The sequence below is a fragment of the Lynx canadensis genome, chromosome A2 (assembly GCF_007474595.2).
Source record: "Lynx canadensis isolate LIC74 chromosome A2, mLynCan4.pri.v2, whole genome shotgun sequence".
Taxonomy (NCBI): Eukaryota; Metazoa; Chordata; class Mammalia; order Carnivora; family Felidae; genus Lynx; species Lynx canadensis.
The window spans coordinates 101,613,100-101,631,393 of NC_044304.2; the positions used below are offsets into that span (position 1 = coordinate 101,613,100).

At 37.8% G+C, this 18,294-nt stretch overlaps 1 protein-coding gene across 1 annotated transcript in view; it reads left to right on the forward strand.

The window, feature by feature from the left end:
• The window catches only part of NXPH1 (neurexophilin 1), a 298,235-nt gene that overhangs the window by 146,406 nt on the left and 133,535 nt on the right, over positions 1-18,294 (forward strand). The gene's annotated exons all lie outside the window — the stretch shown is intronic.

Here is an 18,294-nt window from a genome sequence, read left to right on the forward strand (position 1 = left end):
TTGGGGATTGGAATACACGCTTTCCTGATTGTCCAGAATAGCTTCTATCTGTTTTTATCCTTGCCATTGATATTGACAGAGCTCATCAAGAAAGACATAATGTTTCTGCTTTTTACTTTATTTTTCTTAAATAAGGGTACCAAAGTCTTCCATAATGTAAGCTACATTCTTTGTATGCATTTGAAATCTTCATTTCTTCAAGCCATGTGCACAACAGTGTACCTCAGCTCTGTGTTGAGCTGGAAGCTTCCAGTATTGGGCACTGGAAACATAAGAGTGAACACAGTATTCACTGTCTAGGCCCATGGGGTGGAGTAGGAAGAATGGGGGGAAAGAGAGATCAACCCTACTCAATTTGTCCCATGAAGAATAAAAGTTATAGTTGTGATAAGAGCTACCAAGGAGATACATAATGCTATAAAATCCATAATAGGAAGAACTAATTTCCACTGAGGTCTTTCCACTGAGGGAAGTCTTCCTTGAAGAAATGACTTATGGAGTGCCTGGGTGGCTCAGTCAGCTAAGCATCTGATTCTTAATTTCAGCTCAAGTCATGATCTCACGGTTCATGAGTTACAGCTCCGCTTTGGGCTCTGCACTGACAGCATGGAGCTTGCTTGGGATTCTCTCTCTCTCTCTCTCTCTCTCTCTCTCCCAAAGTAAATAAATAAACTTAAAAAAGAAGGGACTTGTAAGACAGGCTATGAGGACAGACATTCTAGACAAGGTAGACTACAGAATAAAGTGTTCAGAGTGTATACTTGAGGACTGAAAGAGGCTGGGACACAGAGCATGAAGAGGGAGTATTATCAGGTGAAACAGAGAATTATATCTGGACCACGTCATACATGACTCCATAGGTTATGTTAATGATTTTTATTTACAGTGCATATTCAAGAGTAAAAAGCCACACAAGACTTTTGAGAAGGGGAGAAACATGGTAGATCTTTGTTTGTTTGTTTGTTTTAATATGAAATTTATTGTCAGATTGGTTTCCATACAACACCCAGTGCTCCTCCCAACAGGTGCCCTCCTCAATGCCCATCACCCACTTTCCCCTCCCTCCCACCCCCCATCAACCCTCAGTTTATTCTCAGTTTTTAAGAGTCTCTTATGGTTTGGCTCCCTCTCTCTCTAACTTTTTTTTTTTCCCCTTCCCCTCCCCCATGGTCTTCTGTTAAATTTCTCAGGATCCACATAAGAGTGAAAACATATGGTATCTGTCTTTCTCTGTATGACTTATTTCACTTAGGCCTAACACTCTCCAGTTCCATCCATGTTGCTACAAAAGGGCATATTTCATTCTTTCTCATTGCCAAGTAGTATTCCATTGTATATATAAGCCACAATTTCTTTATCCATTCATCAGTTGATGGACATTTAGGCTCTTTCCATAATTTGGCTATTGTTGAAAGTGCTGCTATAAATATTGGGGTACAAGTGCCCCTATGCATCAGCACTCCTGTATTAAGGTAGATCTTTGTTTTTAAAGAGATCAGTCTGGTTGTCAAGGCGAGTACAGATTAGAGTCATGGTGATACGTGTGTTGAAACTTGTGTGTGTCATTTTGATGACAAAGGGTAGTGGTAATGGAGGTTTGCATGGGTTTAGGAGATATTGATGGATTTGGTAAGGGGGGTGATAGAGAGGGAGGTGCTCAGGATAACTACCAGGTGTCTGATGTGCTATGTGGAGGAAGGTTGATTTATATTGAAATACTGTCCTACTCTTGGTTCATTAGATCATGAACCCCAATAGGGTCAGAACTGTTTCTAGAGTGAACTAATAAACCTGGATATTAAAGTAATCAATTCTGGTCTGCAATGTTCCCTTCTTACTCTGAATGGCCTTTACTGTTTCATGGTCATAATTTACAAATATTTACTCAACTATTTAAAAATTCTTTCAAAAACAGTGTCAAAGAAAATGCAAATAAGTTATTATTAGAACGTTGAAATGATAATTATACTAATGCTTGTATTAGCCAAGAATTCTAAAAGCTCAAATCCCCCCTGTATTGTTTAATGCATTTGCATAGCATTCATGAGGGTAGCTGAATTATGTATTTCAATAACAAGAATAATGAAAACAATCGACTTTTGCAGTTTCTAAGCCTCTTATAAAAAATTTTAATGTAAAAGAAAAGTCCACTGTATCTATACATTTTGTTTTCAGCTATGCTAGAGGGCTGAGAAGAAGTAAGACTGGGTTCAGAAGCTCGAGAATTACTCCAGTGTCTCATGTCCTCTCCCACTCTCACTAACCCCTTTTTTACATCCCTTCCCCAAACAGTAGTAACAGTCTTTGCTGTGGTGTTTGGGAAAAATCTGTGTGTAGTCTCATTAATTGCTTCAGTTTTCCTTCTGATTTTTCCATTACTAGCATCAGATCCTAAGTAACATCCACTCCTTGGCCTATCCTTTTATCAATTCATCTATGATTCCATCCATAGGTTCCATTAAATATTGATTTTAGAGCACATATTGTGTATGAAGCACTGTGCTGGTGACTTTATACAGACCTGATGGCTCCCAATGTTCCTTGCCTTTTGATATCATGCCCTGTGTAGAGTCATCCCACAAAGAACCAGGGCCTGTCTGTCAGACCAAGTATGACAGAGGTGATGATGTGCAATTTTCAAGTCTTGGTTTTAAAGGGCATTGTATCTTCCATTTCCCAGCCCCCCCCCCCCCCCCCCGCCCCCGGATCCCTTGCAGTGAGGAGAGATAGTTGCCATGTTGTGGGGACATTAAGCAGTCTTGTGGAGAGGCCCATGTGGGAGGGACTGTGGTATTTGTTCAGTACCAACTTGTCACTCATGTGAGTGAGCCACCTTGACATCTTACAACCTCATGAAAGACCCTGAGCTAGAAACACCCAGCCAAGTCACTCCCAAATTCTTTCCCCACAAAAACTGTGACAGATAATAAATGTTTCTTGTCTTAAGCCACTAAATTTTGGGGTAATTTGTTACACTGCAAAATATTCTGATACTGGTCTCCACAATCATATCATACTTCCTTGTCTAGCAGGGGATGGTAGTACTCACTGAGAAGTGTTCACTTCTAAGCCATAATAATAATAAATAAAAGCTCAACCATAGCTTCAGCACATAGAGATTTAGTTACAATTTGAGATTTTTGGAATTCAAAACATAAATGAATAGTAGTGACTTGGGTTTTTATAGCAATTTGCAATTTACTTTTGCAGTTTATGAAGTGCTTTCACATAATGTATATAAATAACTGTAGCTCTCTGAAAGTAGTGAGGATTTCAGAAGAGGACTAGGTATTGGGGTCATACCAGAGCTCAAGGCAGACAAACTTTCTCTGTTTTCACTGAAGAGGGCAGAAACGCTTAAATGATTGTAAGACTTGTGCTTGCTGCCAAGGTTTATATAATACCTTGCATAATTTGCTATGAAAACATTAAAAAAAAGAGGGAAGCCAAAATAATAAGGGTAAGTAAGGGAGAGCTTCTATGAAAATGCTATTGTTCATTTGAGTATTAGAAGATTAAGGGAGTTATCCAAGGGGAGAAAAAAGTGGTAGATGAGGTGAGGCTAAATATTTTAGGTATATAAAGTCCTGAGTCAGAATAGTGTGCTCTGTTGGAACAACTGAAAGTAGTCATGTATGGATGGAGTAGGACAAGGGAAAGGACAGATGATGCTGGGTGATGCAAAAGGACTAGGCAGCACCAGCTATTCATTACCTTAGACCCTGTAGTACCACGTGCCTATAAGAGTTAAGGGAAGTCACTTAGGGGTGCCTGGGTGGCTCAGTCGGTTGAGTGTCTGACTTTGGCTCAGGTTATGATCTCACGGCTTGTGAGTTAGAACCCGACATGGGGCTCTATGCTGACAGCTCAGAGCCTGGAGCCTGCTTCAGATTCTGTGTCTCCCTCTCTCTCTCTGCCCTTCCCTTGCTCATGCTCTCTCTCTCTCAAGAATGAATAAACATTAAAAAAATTAAAAAAAAAAGAGTTAAGGGGAGTCACTTGAAATGAAGTGTAAGGTTTTATGTGACTGAACTAGAACTTGGGTTTTCTTTCTACCTCTTTCATCTTATAGCATTTACTATTTCTTTATTATAATATCCTTAACAGGTAAACTGCAAGTAACCAAAGAGCTAATTTATTTTTTTAATATTTATTTATTTAGTTTTGAGAGAGACAGAGCGAGCATGAACACAAGGGAGGAGCAGAAAGAAAGGGAGAGCAGAATACCAAGCAAGCTTCATGCTGTCAGTGCAGAGCCCAGTGGGGGACTCGAATCCACGAACCATGAGATCATGACCTGAGCTGAAATTGAGTTGGGTGCTTAAACAACTGAGCCCCCAGGTGCCGCACTCCCCCCCCCCCATACCTACTGTAAAAGGGAGAAAGGAAACAAGATTTAGTGCAGGCAAGGAGAGACTTACCTAAAACTATAACTCATCTGTAGTAGAGCCAGGGACTTGAATGTTGGTCTGATACTCATGGAATCCAGGTTTTATGACTCAAAATCCAGTATGTAACTCATTTTATCCACTTGGTTTCATATGATCCATGTGATTGTTCCACCTGATTGTGAGAAGCATCTAAAGTGTCTGTTGCAGAGGATAGATCCATGGCTATCAGAAAACCTGGAGGCTTGTCTGGTTGCATTTGCCCTGTCAACCCCCTTAGGGTTTCTAGGGGCCATCTAGAACAGAGTTGGGTATTTATTAGCTTTGAATGCCCCTAGCTTCAGTACCTATAGAGAGTGGTAGCAAAGTCTTTACATAAAACATAGTTTGTGTATTTGTCATAAGGAGCAGTGAGCAGAGACACTTGTGAAGAGTCTATGCTATTCTACAACTCCTTTGGCCAAAAACCAAAAAGTGTAAAATGAATGGTGCCTGTTAGTTAAGGGGTACAAATTAGGCTGAGTCCTTGTAGCCTGCTTCACTGAGGAAGGCGTACATAGGATAAGGACTGGGCTTAGGACCTTCTACATAAAAGACCAGAAGGAAGGTGCATAAGGGTGCTCGGACACTGCTAGAGAATGGATGTGGATGAAAGATAGAATTGATTGAAAATGAAATTTAGAGGGGAGAGAGTCACAGGCTACTATTATTAAGAGCTTATATTTTCACTATCTATGACACCTTGAAAGATGGAAGGGACAGAGAAGGAGAGAAAAGAGGGTTTTACATGGGGTCTTGTATTTAACTAACCTACATGTTTATTTGTGGCAGATAAATATTAAGAGACCAAGGATTCTTGAATTATTGACCACAGATTCCTTGCCTAGGCAAGGAGAAGCTATTACTTTGCTTGGAGATTAGGGGACTAAGAGTAGGAGAGGGGCTGATCCTTGGAAAATTGCAAAGCTGCTGAAGAGGCAACGACTGAACATATTTTCCTTTTATTTTTGAATGTTGCGATGTCTGAAGAAAAAGATATCAGTCATAGAACTGACTGGCAGTGATCCAGCCAAACCTCTGGATAGCTTAGAATTCTGGTGATTGGCATTTGAGTGAAGTTCCCTGACATACAAGCTGAATCTGCTCTATTCATGCAGACTGACTTGTGCTGGTCATTTTTTTTCCTCTTCTTGTGGGGAGGGGGAAAAGTACCTGTACATGATGGAAGGCCCTGTTTGACTTCTCAAGAAATTAAATTCCTTCCAGACCATTTAGGGCACCTCTTTCCTTCACGCTTCAGCCCTTCTATCAGTGAAGTATTTTATATTTTGGTGCTTGTCATATGGAATTATTTTTATTTTCTTAACATTTGTCTTTATATTTGAAGGTTGTTGTTGTTTGTTTATTTGTTTCACCTAACCATCAACCCAGTCAGTCCTCCAGGGTTTCTGAATATATCTTTACTTCTGACAAATGCCAAACCCCTAAGCAGGAAAAGGAGAATTTATTACATTTCCCTTCCACCTCTGAAATCATAGAAATTATTGGTCTAAAATTCCAGAATGATCCAGGTTTATTGAAGTTTTCTCTACAAGGAAATTAGAATGGAAGAAGAGAAGAAAAAAATATTTTACATTTTTCTTGTCTCACGTCCTTTCTTTTTGTCTAAAGATAGATATTTACTAAAGGCATGTGTGTATCGAGCATTAGGGGAGAAAAAACAACATGCCAAAGTCCTCACAGAGCCTAGAATGTAGAGGGAAGCACAGATAGGAAACATACCACTACAGTCCAGTGTGTTAAGAGCCATAACAAGAAATTGTCAGGAGCTGGAGGAAAAAGCAGTGACACTCAACTTACTTGGGAAGAAGGTTGAGAGTGGGTCCAAAAGACTCCACATAGAAATAACTTTTAAACTAAATAATAATGAGGCAGGTAAAATGGAGCTGATAGAATGTTCTAAGAAGAGAGAGCAGAAGGTTGAAAGATCTAGAATAGAAATTATGGGATTGTGATACATTTAAGGCTTTGAGCTAGGTTCATGTGAGTGGAGTGAAGTTTGGTGGTCACGGTGTCAGGAGAGAGTGTCACTAAGGGTGGGATTAGAGATGGTGAGAAATGGCACTGGAGAGATAAATAGGGCCAGTCCATGAAGAGCGTGGAAGTCACATTTAGGAATCTGTTCAAGAGGCTGTCTTACCCACAGGGTATAATGAGGACTCCTGTATTGACTTCTATAGGGTCTGCCAGTACCCAGATTCATTATGACTTTACAAAGGGGTATGGAGACCTGGCATTTAGACAGCACCTATTATATTGCCAAGTACTGTGCAGTGGCTTATAGGCTCTGGAATTAGCATCTGAGTTTAAATCCTGGCCCTGCCATTTACTAGCCATGTGGCTTTGCTTTGGGCAGTGCCCAATAGATTGTAAGCATTCAAAACATGTTTGAAATCATTATTGTTATTATTACCTGCATTTTACAGATGGAGAGACTGGGCTGTGAAAGATTTCAGTTGTGGGGCACCTGGGTGGCTCAGTTGGTTGAGTGTCCAACTTTAGCTCAGGTCATGATCTCACTGTTCGTTGCTTCAAGCCCCGTGTCAGGCTCTGGGTTGACAGCTCAGGGCCTGGAACCTGCTTCAGATTCTGTGTCACCCTCTCTCTTTGTCCCTCCCTCACTCACACTCTGTCTCTGTCAAAAATAAATAGACGTTTAAAAAAATTAAAAAAAAACATTTCCGTTATTCATAGCCCAGCACTTGGTGATGGAATTGGGATTTGCATTACCCTGGTGAAGGATGTTGCACTTCTGTTTTCTGGAAGAGGGCACAGACATTGAATGTGGGAGAAGGAGAGAAAATCCCAGAGGGATCCAGAGCAACAAGTGTAGTGACACTGGTTCACAGACATTTTCCAGTACAATCTAATGTTTCTATGTTTTTTTTTAATGACTTAAGGCTACTCTACAGCACAAGAAATGTTATCATTTTGCATTCTTACTGACTTTCTATATCAGAAATGTCAGTAGTATCCAAAGTCTGAAGAATAGGTCTACACAATGTTTTTATATATCCTTTTTTGTTGGGATACATCAATAATTATGGGAATCTCCTAAAATCATTCTATTTCTGCAACAAATGGTAATGTGAGATACTTCATCTGGTTTGCTTATACTTCCACAGCCTCTTTCTTATGTGTTGTTTGTTTTTAAATATTTAAACTTAAAAAATTATTTATTTATTTTGAGAGAGAGTGAGAAAGAGGGAGGTGCAAGTGAAGGAGGGGCAGGAGAGAGCCGGAGAGAATCTGAAGTAGGCTCCATGCTCAGCACAGAGCCCAACGCGGGGCTCGATTTCACGACTGTGAGATCATGACCTGAGCTGAAATTAGGAGTCACACACTTGGGGTGCCTGGGTAGCTCATTTGGTTGAGCATTCAATTCTTGATTTTGGCTCAGGTCACGATCTCGTGGTTTGTGGGATCGAGCCTCCATGTCAGGCTCCATACTTACAGCGTGGAGCATGGAATTCTCTCTCTGCCCCTCCCCTGCTCACTTGCTCTCTGTTAAAATAAATAAATAAATTTGAAAAAAGAAAAAAAAGCCAGATGCTTAACTGACTGAGCCACCCAAGCACCCCTCTTATGCCTTTTTATAAAGAGATGCATGCCTGTTCTGTTTTATTGGTGCCTTTCTGTAAGAAATCCAGATTGCTGATAGGGGCCCATCCTATCTGTGATGTCCAGATGAGGCATGCTGGCTCTGTCAGGTGGTGTGGAGTTCACTTGGCTTTGTGTTAGCTGCTGCAAGCAGTCCTTCGTTAGGGATCTTGAACTGGAGCTTTCATATAATTAACTCAATTCTTTCAGTAAAACTTGAGATGCTTTCCATGGGTAAATCAAAGCAAGGGTTATTGATGGCACAGTCAGGTTTCAGAGAGAGTCTTAAGAATGGGAAGATTATGCTCCAGTCTTGCCACTGTTACATAAAAGTGTTTCATATGTAAGAAGCCTTAAATCTTAAGTCAGTTTTATGAATCTATTTTCATGTTTACCTTCAATTTGGCAATGGGATATACGTTGGCTGGACTGTTTTATTTCAAGAAGCTTCTTCTGTGTTTTAAAAATAAAAGGATGAGTATGCTTTACATATGTTGGAGCATTTGCAATTAGTTGGTGTTACTCTCTTAAGTGATTGGGCAGGAAAGGCAAACTGCCAGGCTTGGCAATCGTTTCAGATTCTTATTCATGCCAATTTGCAGTTTGTGACAGTGCCATGTTTTTATCAGGAGACTTTTAGTGAACTTCAGAAATGACTACTTCTGACCTGACTAGGTGGATACTTGGCTGGAGTCATAAAACTGATCTTCCTTAAATATTTTTGCAAGGGGGTATTTGAGATAGCAATTCAGGAAGCTCAGTGTAGAATAGACATTATTCCATTACTCGTTATCATGGAGGGATTTGGAATACAGTTGGCTACCGAGATGAAGAAGTAGTGACATAGAAAGTCTGATTGGACACATCCTGTCTTAGTTAATTAGATAAGAATGGAACTAGCTGACTAAAATCAAATGAAAATTTCAATTCCCAAACACTGAGGAACCTGAAATACTGAAAATTCTAGTATAAAAACTCTCTGGGAAACTGTACCAGAGCCCTGGAGGGTGAGAGAGGAAGAGAAGAAACCGTGGAGGGAGAGCATGTTACAAACGGGTTGAAGAACTGCGTTTTGGCATTTTCTTTATCTTCCTTTTTATCTTTTGACCTCCTCCACCCATTTCTCCTCCCTACCCCCCGACCCCCTTACTTCTAGCCTCTGGAAACCACCAATCTGTTCTCTGTATCTGAACACCTCAAAGTGTAGATAGTTTAGTTTGGAATTTAGGATTAATTCATATATACTTAACAGAATCCCATGTCCTATGCCCAGTACCTAATTGTATTGCAGGAATGCAAATAAGAACTATGGGTTCTATGGAGAAATGAGATCCCTGAGTACTGAGATGGTTAGAGAAGATTCCAAGGAAAATATGTTTATTCCTGAAAGGTAGATACAAATTAGAAAGGTGGAAAGTAGATCAAGGGAGAGCATGACCCAAAATTCCAGGGGTAAGAATGACACATTAGGAGAATAAAGAGCATATATACATTGAGCAAAAGCTTTACATACTATACAGTAAGTCAGAGATTTGTCTTAGAATAGAAGTAGTGATTTTCAGATTTATTTATTTTTTTTACCTTTTGTATTCCTGTTGAAGAAGCACTAAGCGTCTTTCTTTGTGTTGTTTTTTTCTTGCTTGCTTTTATGTATTCACACAGAAGCCATGTTTGATATGTCTGGGGTAAGGCATTTCAATTGATTTTAATTCATAAGAATATGAAGAAAAAAAAACCCATGTAATAATATTAGCCTTTACAAAAAAGACTGTTGTTGACATTAAGCAGATATTTGGGCAATTCTATATGAATATATGAAGATGGGTGGATATAATTGATAGATAATCATATATAGTTTTAAAAATAATAGGGGGCGCCTGGGTGGCGCAGTCGGTTAAGCGTCCGACTTCAGCCAGGTCACGATCTCGCGGTCCATGAGTTCGAGCCCCGCGTCAGGCTCTGGGCTGATGCCTCAGAGCCTGGAGCCTGTTTCTGATTCTGTGTCTCCTTCTCTCTCTGCCCCTCCCCCATTCATGCTCTGTCTCTCTCTGTCCCAAAAATAAACGTTGAAAAAAAAATAATAGTATCATACTATGCATGTTTTTAAAAGTCTGTTACTTATTTTTAGTAATAATTTCAAAATACAAGTAAACATATACATGTCAGATAATTCAATATGACATTTCATTGCCTAGTAATATCTCAAATATCATGATAGTTTCTTAGAAACTACTATATATATGTGACATTTGAGCACAGTTGTAAGATCCTTCATTTTTAATTTTCTGGGTTTGTGTATATAATTTCAATTCTTATCCACAATGCTGCATTTATTCAGGTCAGGGGTGGATTTTTTTAAGTGTTAAAAATACTGCATTAATTAACACTCTTGGATTCAAATAGCAGAAACATAACTTGAACTAACTGAGAAAAGTGAATTTACTGGAACAGTATTGGGACATCTAGTGAAAAACAGTAAGGACAGGGATAGTTGGGCTCCAGAACACAGGGAAATAAATGCTTTGCTTCTCCCTGCATGTTTTCCTTTCTTTGCATAGTAGATCATACATCCACATGTCTGAGAACATGGTTGGTCAAGGCTATGAGGCCTGATATCCTACATCCCTCCAGAGAAGGACCGATTCTCTTCCCTTAGCTGGAAATGGAAAGATTTTGAGGAATGTCTGATTGGTTTGGCTTGGGTCAGGTGCCCAGTCAATTTTGAATGGAGTCACCTGGCACAATCATGGCACTGGGGAGTCTGTTCTTATATATCTGGTATGTTTTGGTGGAGGAGCTCAGCAACTACCCTCCCTAATTTGTGTCAAATATATTTATAAAACTATACTTGGCTTAAAACAGAGAGAAAGAGGGGAGGTACAGTTAAAATGCTGTTGTAAATTATAAAAGTTCAGAGCATTCAAGCACTTCATTGTTTACAATTATAGGAATGTTTGATAAATGTACACTTTTTACATGTATGCCATCATCTTTCTTTTTATCCCTTTATATAATATTAGAGAAAAACTCATGGGAAAATGATCTTGACTGTTCAAGTTTGTAATTTAAGAATAAAACAGTGGGTTTTATCAGTGCAGAAAAAAAGATTAAAAACAAGTTTTTTGGTGAAATAAAGTTTGCCCACTTTCACACCTGGATAACTGACATTTAGAAAAAGAAAATTTAACTTCTAAGATGTTTTTCCTCTGCTCTGGGCCATGGAAAGCAGACTAGAGATGAATAATAAAAAAAGGAGACTAATCTTAAAGTATAAGATGCCTAAAATAGGATCTGGGAATCAGAGAATTAGAGGTGGAGCTGAACTATCTTTGTTTGTCAGGCCTGACCACCTCTATTATATTAAGCCACAGGGTGTAAGGTTTAAGAACAGAACTTCCAGAAATTATAATTTTTTGAAGGTACAATATTCTTTCTTAAAGTGTTACTATCCAGAGGGAGAAAATAGCTATGCTAACCAGGAGAAGAATGCTCAGGACTGTGTGAGTGGTAGCTTGCTAAAGAGAAGAGATAGTGGAAGAGAGGTTTCTGAGGATGTGTGCACCAGACAGAGTGCTAGGATCAGTCTGTACCCAGACAAGATCGGTTTGGACACTGTTCTCCAGGGGACAGGAAATGGCAGCATGGGGCCACACAAACATCCCAGGTCAGCAAGTCAGCAAAAGAAAAAAACATAACCTGAAAAGCACTTGGTGAATACCTATTAAAGCTTGAACCAAATATGAAGGTGAGGTTGGCTGGGGGCCATTAAAGAAAGATGTTGCCTCACTTCTCACAGGAAATCCTTCCTATTTCTGAGATTTAGAGGTAAAATCAGATACTTCATCTATGCCTTGTAGATACTTTTCCAAGTGTGGTTTTTTTTTTTTTGTAGACAGTTCCTGCCCTATTCCAAGAATGTAGTAGTTCCAGAATCTGAGACTAAAGCAATATATTTTCTTGAAAAAACCTGATCTGTTCATGATAAGAAAAAGATGTTAAAAAAATGGAATCCATCTTTTACCATTTGGAAACATTTGTTCATTGATTTGGTGTATTTATTTTAACTTAGGTCTTCCTTGCCCTCATCAATGATTTCTCCTAGGGATACAAACCTCTTTTCACAGTAATTGACTCCAATTTTGTTGAATTGATGAGTTATTTGGATTTGTATATTTATTTATTTTTTGCTAGATTTCGCTCTTTTTAAAAGGGTGTTAAGGAAGAATGTCAAGACAATTCACAGAAGCTCATTCTCCCACTTCCTGAACTGTTCCTATTTTTAACTCAACATTTTTTTTTTTAAATTGCAGCAGCTTTCTGAGGCTATTAGGCTACTATTCAATTAGGTATTGCTTCTGTGTACACAATGGCACCCCAAGAGCTTTCAAGTGCTCATACAGTTTCAGAAATGTTTAATTTGCTACCAGGGAATAGCCTGGTTCAGAATAGCATGAGGAAGTCAGAAAGAAGAAAGGAGCATACTATTTCTTACACCTGTGGGTACTAAGGCAAGAAAATAAGAACAAAAAGTAAGAAAGCTATGATTTCTTGAGTTGTTACCATGAAATAAACATTGTGTTTTATTTTCATGTGTTTTATTTTATTTGACTTCAACAAGAATGATTTGAGGTTGGTAGCGTTATTATTCCCATTTTTCTGCTGAAGAAACTGAGGCTTGGAGAGACAGAATAATTTACTCAATGACACAGAGCTAGTAAGTGGATTTAGGACTTGTACTCAAATTTTTTGATTCTGGAAAACATGTTTTTAACCACCACTCTTCCTTAGTTGACTAAGATGGTACTGAATATAATCTATACTTTCCTGCATGTGTCTTTTCTCAAGCTGGGCTAGAAACGCTCTGCTCTAGTTGCCTTTTGAAGTTCTACCATGCTGTAAGTTCCAGATTTTATCTCATCTCCTCCAAGAAGACTTTCCATATCTCTCCAGTCAAAATTAACATTACTCTCTCCTCTTAACCCTATAATACTTTGGTTCCATTATTGTTTTCAAAGTCTGCTGGGGATTAGAATTTTGCACCTATCCTGTGACCTGCACTTTAGCTGCAAAAAGTTAATTTTTCCCCTGGTGCCTAGAATAGCAGGTACTCAAAGTATTTTCATTCTTCATGGTTTTGAAAATTCACTAACAACTTAATGAACATTTTATTTTTTTAAATTCTGGGTTGAAAGGAAGAGTGAAAAGGCTATTTTCTTTTGAGAGTGTCTTCCTTCATTGCACTTGGTAATGGCTGAGGACAAGTTGTCCAAGAGCAACCTCTAGAGTTACAGGCATTGCTTCACCTGATACTTATTGTCAGCTTCTAGGAGCTGGGACTATAGTGGTGACAGAGACAGATTGTATCACTTTTCTCTTGTAGTTTAGAATCTAATGAGAAGACAAATAATAATAAGGGAGTTGCCACCTAAGCCTTTAATTATATGTTCTGTGAAGGAAACGGGATCCTAGGACAGAGTAGTTGAGGAAACGATATTTAAGTCAAGCCTTGATGGGTGGAGAAGGAGAGACCTCTGGGATAAGCAGAGGGAAGAATGTCTTTCGCAGATGGGATATCATGGGTGAGAGTCCTGAGGTGGGAAAGAGCTTGAAAAATTGAGTCATATTGTCATGGCTCAGATTCAAATGTCATGGAATAGATAATACAACAACAATTACTTTCTGGTGGTCAGTTCTCCATCCTGCATGCATGATGGGCCCTATATGAATTGTACGGTTATAGGCTAGACCATAAAATATTTCGATTATTTTAGGAGCCTTAATGGCCAATTACTAAATGGGTAAGTCATGCCTTTTGTAGCCTTGTTTACCTTTGAAATTGTATATTTGGTTCAGATTATAATATCTGACAAAACAACCATAATATTTACCATTTACTGAGTGCTTATATGCCAAGTTCTGTGTTAACCATTTTATTTTTGTTATTTCTTCTAATTCTCTGCAACAGGATTCTCAGCATTTTTTTTCTGTAAAGGGCCTAACTATTTTAGGCTTTGCAGGCCACATGGCCTCTGTTGTCAATATTCAACTTTGCTGTTTTAACACAAAACCAGCAATATATAGTATGTAAATAAATGGGTGTGGCTTGGTTCTCGAAGCCACAACCTATATTTCTAGAAACTGAAATTTGAATTTTATACAATTTTAAATGTTATGAAATATTCTTTAAAAAACTGATTTAATCTTTTACAAACATAAAAACTAATCTTAGCTCACAGGATATATAGAAACAGGCACTGGACAGGATTTGGCCCATTGGCTAAAGCTTGTCTATCCCTGCTTTCCTCATTGTCCCCATTTAATTGACAAGGAAGCTGAGGTCAGTGAAAAGTAATTTATAGCCAGAATTGAAACCCAGACTGATAGATTCCAAAGTTCCTGCCTTTAACTCAAATGCTTCATAGCAATAACAATTCTGTTGGGTTCATGGAATAACTTCCTAATTGTTTCTGGTGTATAAATCCTAGTCTGCAACCAGATTGCACGTTGCGGAAGGGGCTTTCTTCTGTGTGTTATTTTCCTCCACAATGACAGACCTGCAGGAGGCATTCAAAAGATTGAAGGCTTATCCTTCCTTCAAACAGTCTCTCTGAAAGTGACTTGGAATTATAAGGATTTGGGGGAATACATAGAAATCATATTTCTATTTCCTGTATAGTTTTATCTCCCAAAATGTGGCCCTGAAGATTAATTAGAAATATAAAAATTCTAGGTCCAACTCCCATGTCGCATTTGTAGAATTAGTGTCATGTTACCTGTTTTCACATGCAACACTCATAAAACACAAGAAAGTTGATTTCTCTTCCTTTGTGGAATTAATTGCCTTCTAGTTCTCTAAACCATGGGGAATTTTTAGTTTTTTAGTTTGAAATTGTAGAGTCACTTAGAGGTAAGTGTTAGCACTTTTAAAACTAAAAAATGAGTAAATAAGTGGAAAATGCTTGAAAAGATCCATAATCATTAAATAGTACCTGGATAAACAGTGTCTTACTGTCTTGCTGTCTGTCTCTTTTCATCTCTCTCCCTATTACCTAAAAAAAATTCATATGTGACCAAGCTGTCCCAGGGGTGTATTAACATCTAGAAAATTGCTGATTGTTTTAACCATGAGAACTGGCTTTGCTATTTAGGGTTCTGGTTGTAGCAGACATTTTCTATAAATTGGAAGACCTAAAATATATTGTACCAAGGTTTTGGTAAAAAGCATATTTAAAGCAGACAGACACCCTCACATACCAGCCTACATATCTTTTATAAACATTTTCAGTTTATAATAAAATTTTAAGATGTCAACTTAAAAATGTGTGAGTGGATATAGTGTTTTGAAATTCTTCTGGAGGGTATTATGATAGCAACAAATTTTGAAGACCTTTGATTTAGGGTATTTGTTTTAAAGTGCTTTTTCTGAAAGTTGGACTTCAAGATCTCTAAGGGTTATCTGCCTTTAGAGGCACATCTTTTACTTGACCACCCCTCTCCACCCTACTCTGGCTTTATGGTAAATGTAAGCACGATAGGATATAGAGAAAATGACGTGCATATAAGCTACGGTAGTTTTTCAGTAAGTCTCTCACTTTCTAGTATTTGCAGGAAGAGGAAATGTTTTGATGTTTGTTCTAGATAGGAACATGAAAGGGCTGTTTTAAAGTTTCATATATTTCAGACATGCAGAAGTATGTCATTGTTGAAAATGGTAAACAGCTGGAGAATATAACTGCCTTGAACATCTGGAGAAGGGAGTTAACTTGATGCTGTTTAGAAGTCTGGAAACAGACAAGGCATATTTTCTTAACTACAGTGTACCTCAGCAGCATGATGCATAGTCTGTGTGCCTATACAGCAGCCATTCATGCTTAAAAATATGTTCCTCTTTGCTTATATGAGGGACAAGGCTGTGAAAAAGAAAATAAATCAGGTAAGTAGGTTCTCACCTCAGCAGCTGATTGCCACAAAATGGTAGCAAGGCCCGGGGGGAGGAGAAATGAAGTTTGTTGGCCTCAGTGGAGTTTTCTCAAGGGAGGGTTGGTAGCAAGTTATATTTCTTTGGAAGTCGACTTAACTTTACTGTGGTTCAGTGGAGGAAGAGTGTACTTAATAGAGCCCTGGTGTCCCCGAAGAATCAATGCCTCTTCCAATTGGCACTTTCAAATTTAAACAAATTATTGCCTTGTGGAGGCATAGCCTTTTCATTAGGTTTTCATTGGGAATAAACTTCCTGCATTTGCTGCAGGCTGAGTATGTATTTCCATTAATTAGCAAAGCAGGAAGCAAAGAAGCCAAAAAATGAGCCAGCCTAGGTAAGACTCAGGAGTTCTTGAACCTGACTAAAAACTATGTAGGTTGACAAAAATGAAGTTTTAACTTCTACACCAGTAAGTAGAAACTCAGGGTCACTTTGGTGAATTATTTGGCCTCAAATTTTTAATCACAGCATCATAACAATCTTCTTTGGAAACACACTTTTATCTGTAGTTTTAAAAGTTATAGTAAGTTTTCTATGGTATAAACAAGTGAAATACATAAATAAATAAGCATTTGATTGTAAGACTTTAGGCTAATGTCATTTGAACAACCCCAATATAAGAAAACATGAAATGAAGACAACAAATATGTATTCAAAGGAGGCATGAACCAAATTTTAAGACATTTAAAATGTGATTGGATTTACAAATAATAATTTACTTGTGACCTAAGAAAAAAAATGGATGTTAAAGTCATGTTTACCACATGTCAAGAAGCTGAAAAATGATGACCATTTGGAAATAATTTGGTGAAATTGTCCAAAATTTATCTCTCTCTCTCTATATATAGATAATATATATTTAGACATATATATTTAGATATATATTTAGACCATATATATATATATATATATATACACACTCCATATTATATTATGGAGATCCACTAAACACTGTAAATAGAAATGGGATATAAATGGCTAATTTGGCATGTGAAATTGACTGAATCTGCTAGGCATTTGTTTGGAAGGTGTTTGATAAAATTCAATTTCTAATGGTATAACTGCCCATAATTTGTGAAGGTGTAACTCACTTCTACAGATTCCACAGTGTTCTGAGTGTATTTAAGCTGAGCTTAGTTTTCTTGTTTTTTGTGTTTTATTTGGGGCTGTTTTTCTTTTGAATTTTAAATCCTCATGTGCTAGTGAAAAGAGCATGGAACAAAGACAATCCTTCATGACCACTTTAATGGTCCATGTACCCATTTGTGGTTCAATTTTACAATGTGTTGTCAATTCTTAAAAAGTTATTATGAAGACAGATAAATAACAGATTCAATATTTTTAAGTTTCTCAAATGAATGAATTCCTACATTAATATTCAAAATTCTTGAAAAAACCCTTTGTATATAAGTTTGAAGTTTGATATGTTTATTGTATGCACAGAAAAGACAAACGCTATATGTGTTCACTTATATATTATGTATTTTTTCAAAAGGTTTTTATTATTTCTTTGTTATAATGATATAAAAATTAGGTAAGGTTAAAGACTGGTGAAATTGTGTTCTTTCCAAGGTGAGCAGTGAAGCTGAGATTGGAAAGTTATTTCCGGGTAAGTAAGAAAGCTCGTTAGCTCATTCTGAATTACATGGGGAAGTTCTGTTCAGGACAATAATGACAGTGCTGGTACAGAAATAAAACCTTAAAAAGGGTGAGTGTATTTGAGAATCAAAGTTTGAAAAGATATAGGATTACTGGAAGGAGTTAATGAAGATATTTAGGTTTTAGAAGAATGTTAGAAGAATGTTTCCTGCCAAAACAGCCTTCAAAATCTTGCATCAACCACTGTCAGAGTGTTTCTATTGAAATGAACTTTACCACTATTTCTTTCCTTAACTCAGTTTACACAATCTAGTTCAACTATCATGTCTAAGTCTTTACCATGTGTCCAGTGGAGATTAAATATGAATCCCACTGACTTTGCAATCTGAAAAATGACATTCATTAAACATTTGCTATGCTTTATAGAAATCAGATTTTCTAATCCTCACAATAGCTCTCTTTTTTTTTTTGTTTTACTCAAAAGCATATATTTTATTTATTTATTTTTTTTATGAAATTTATTGACAAATTGGTTTCCATACAACACCCAGTGCTCATCCCAAAAGGTGCCCTCCTCAATACCCATCACCCACCCTCCCCTCCCTCCCACCCTCCATCAACCCTCAGTTTGTTCTCAGTTTTTAACAGTCTCTTATGCTTTGGCTC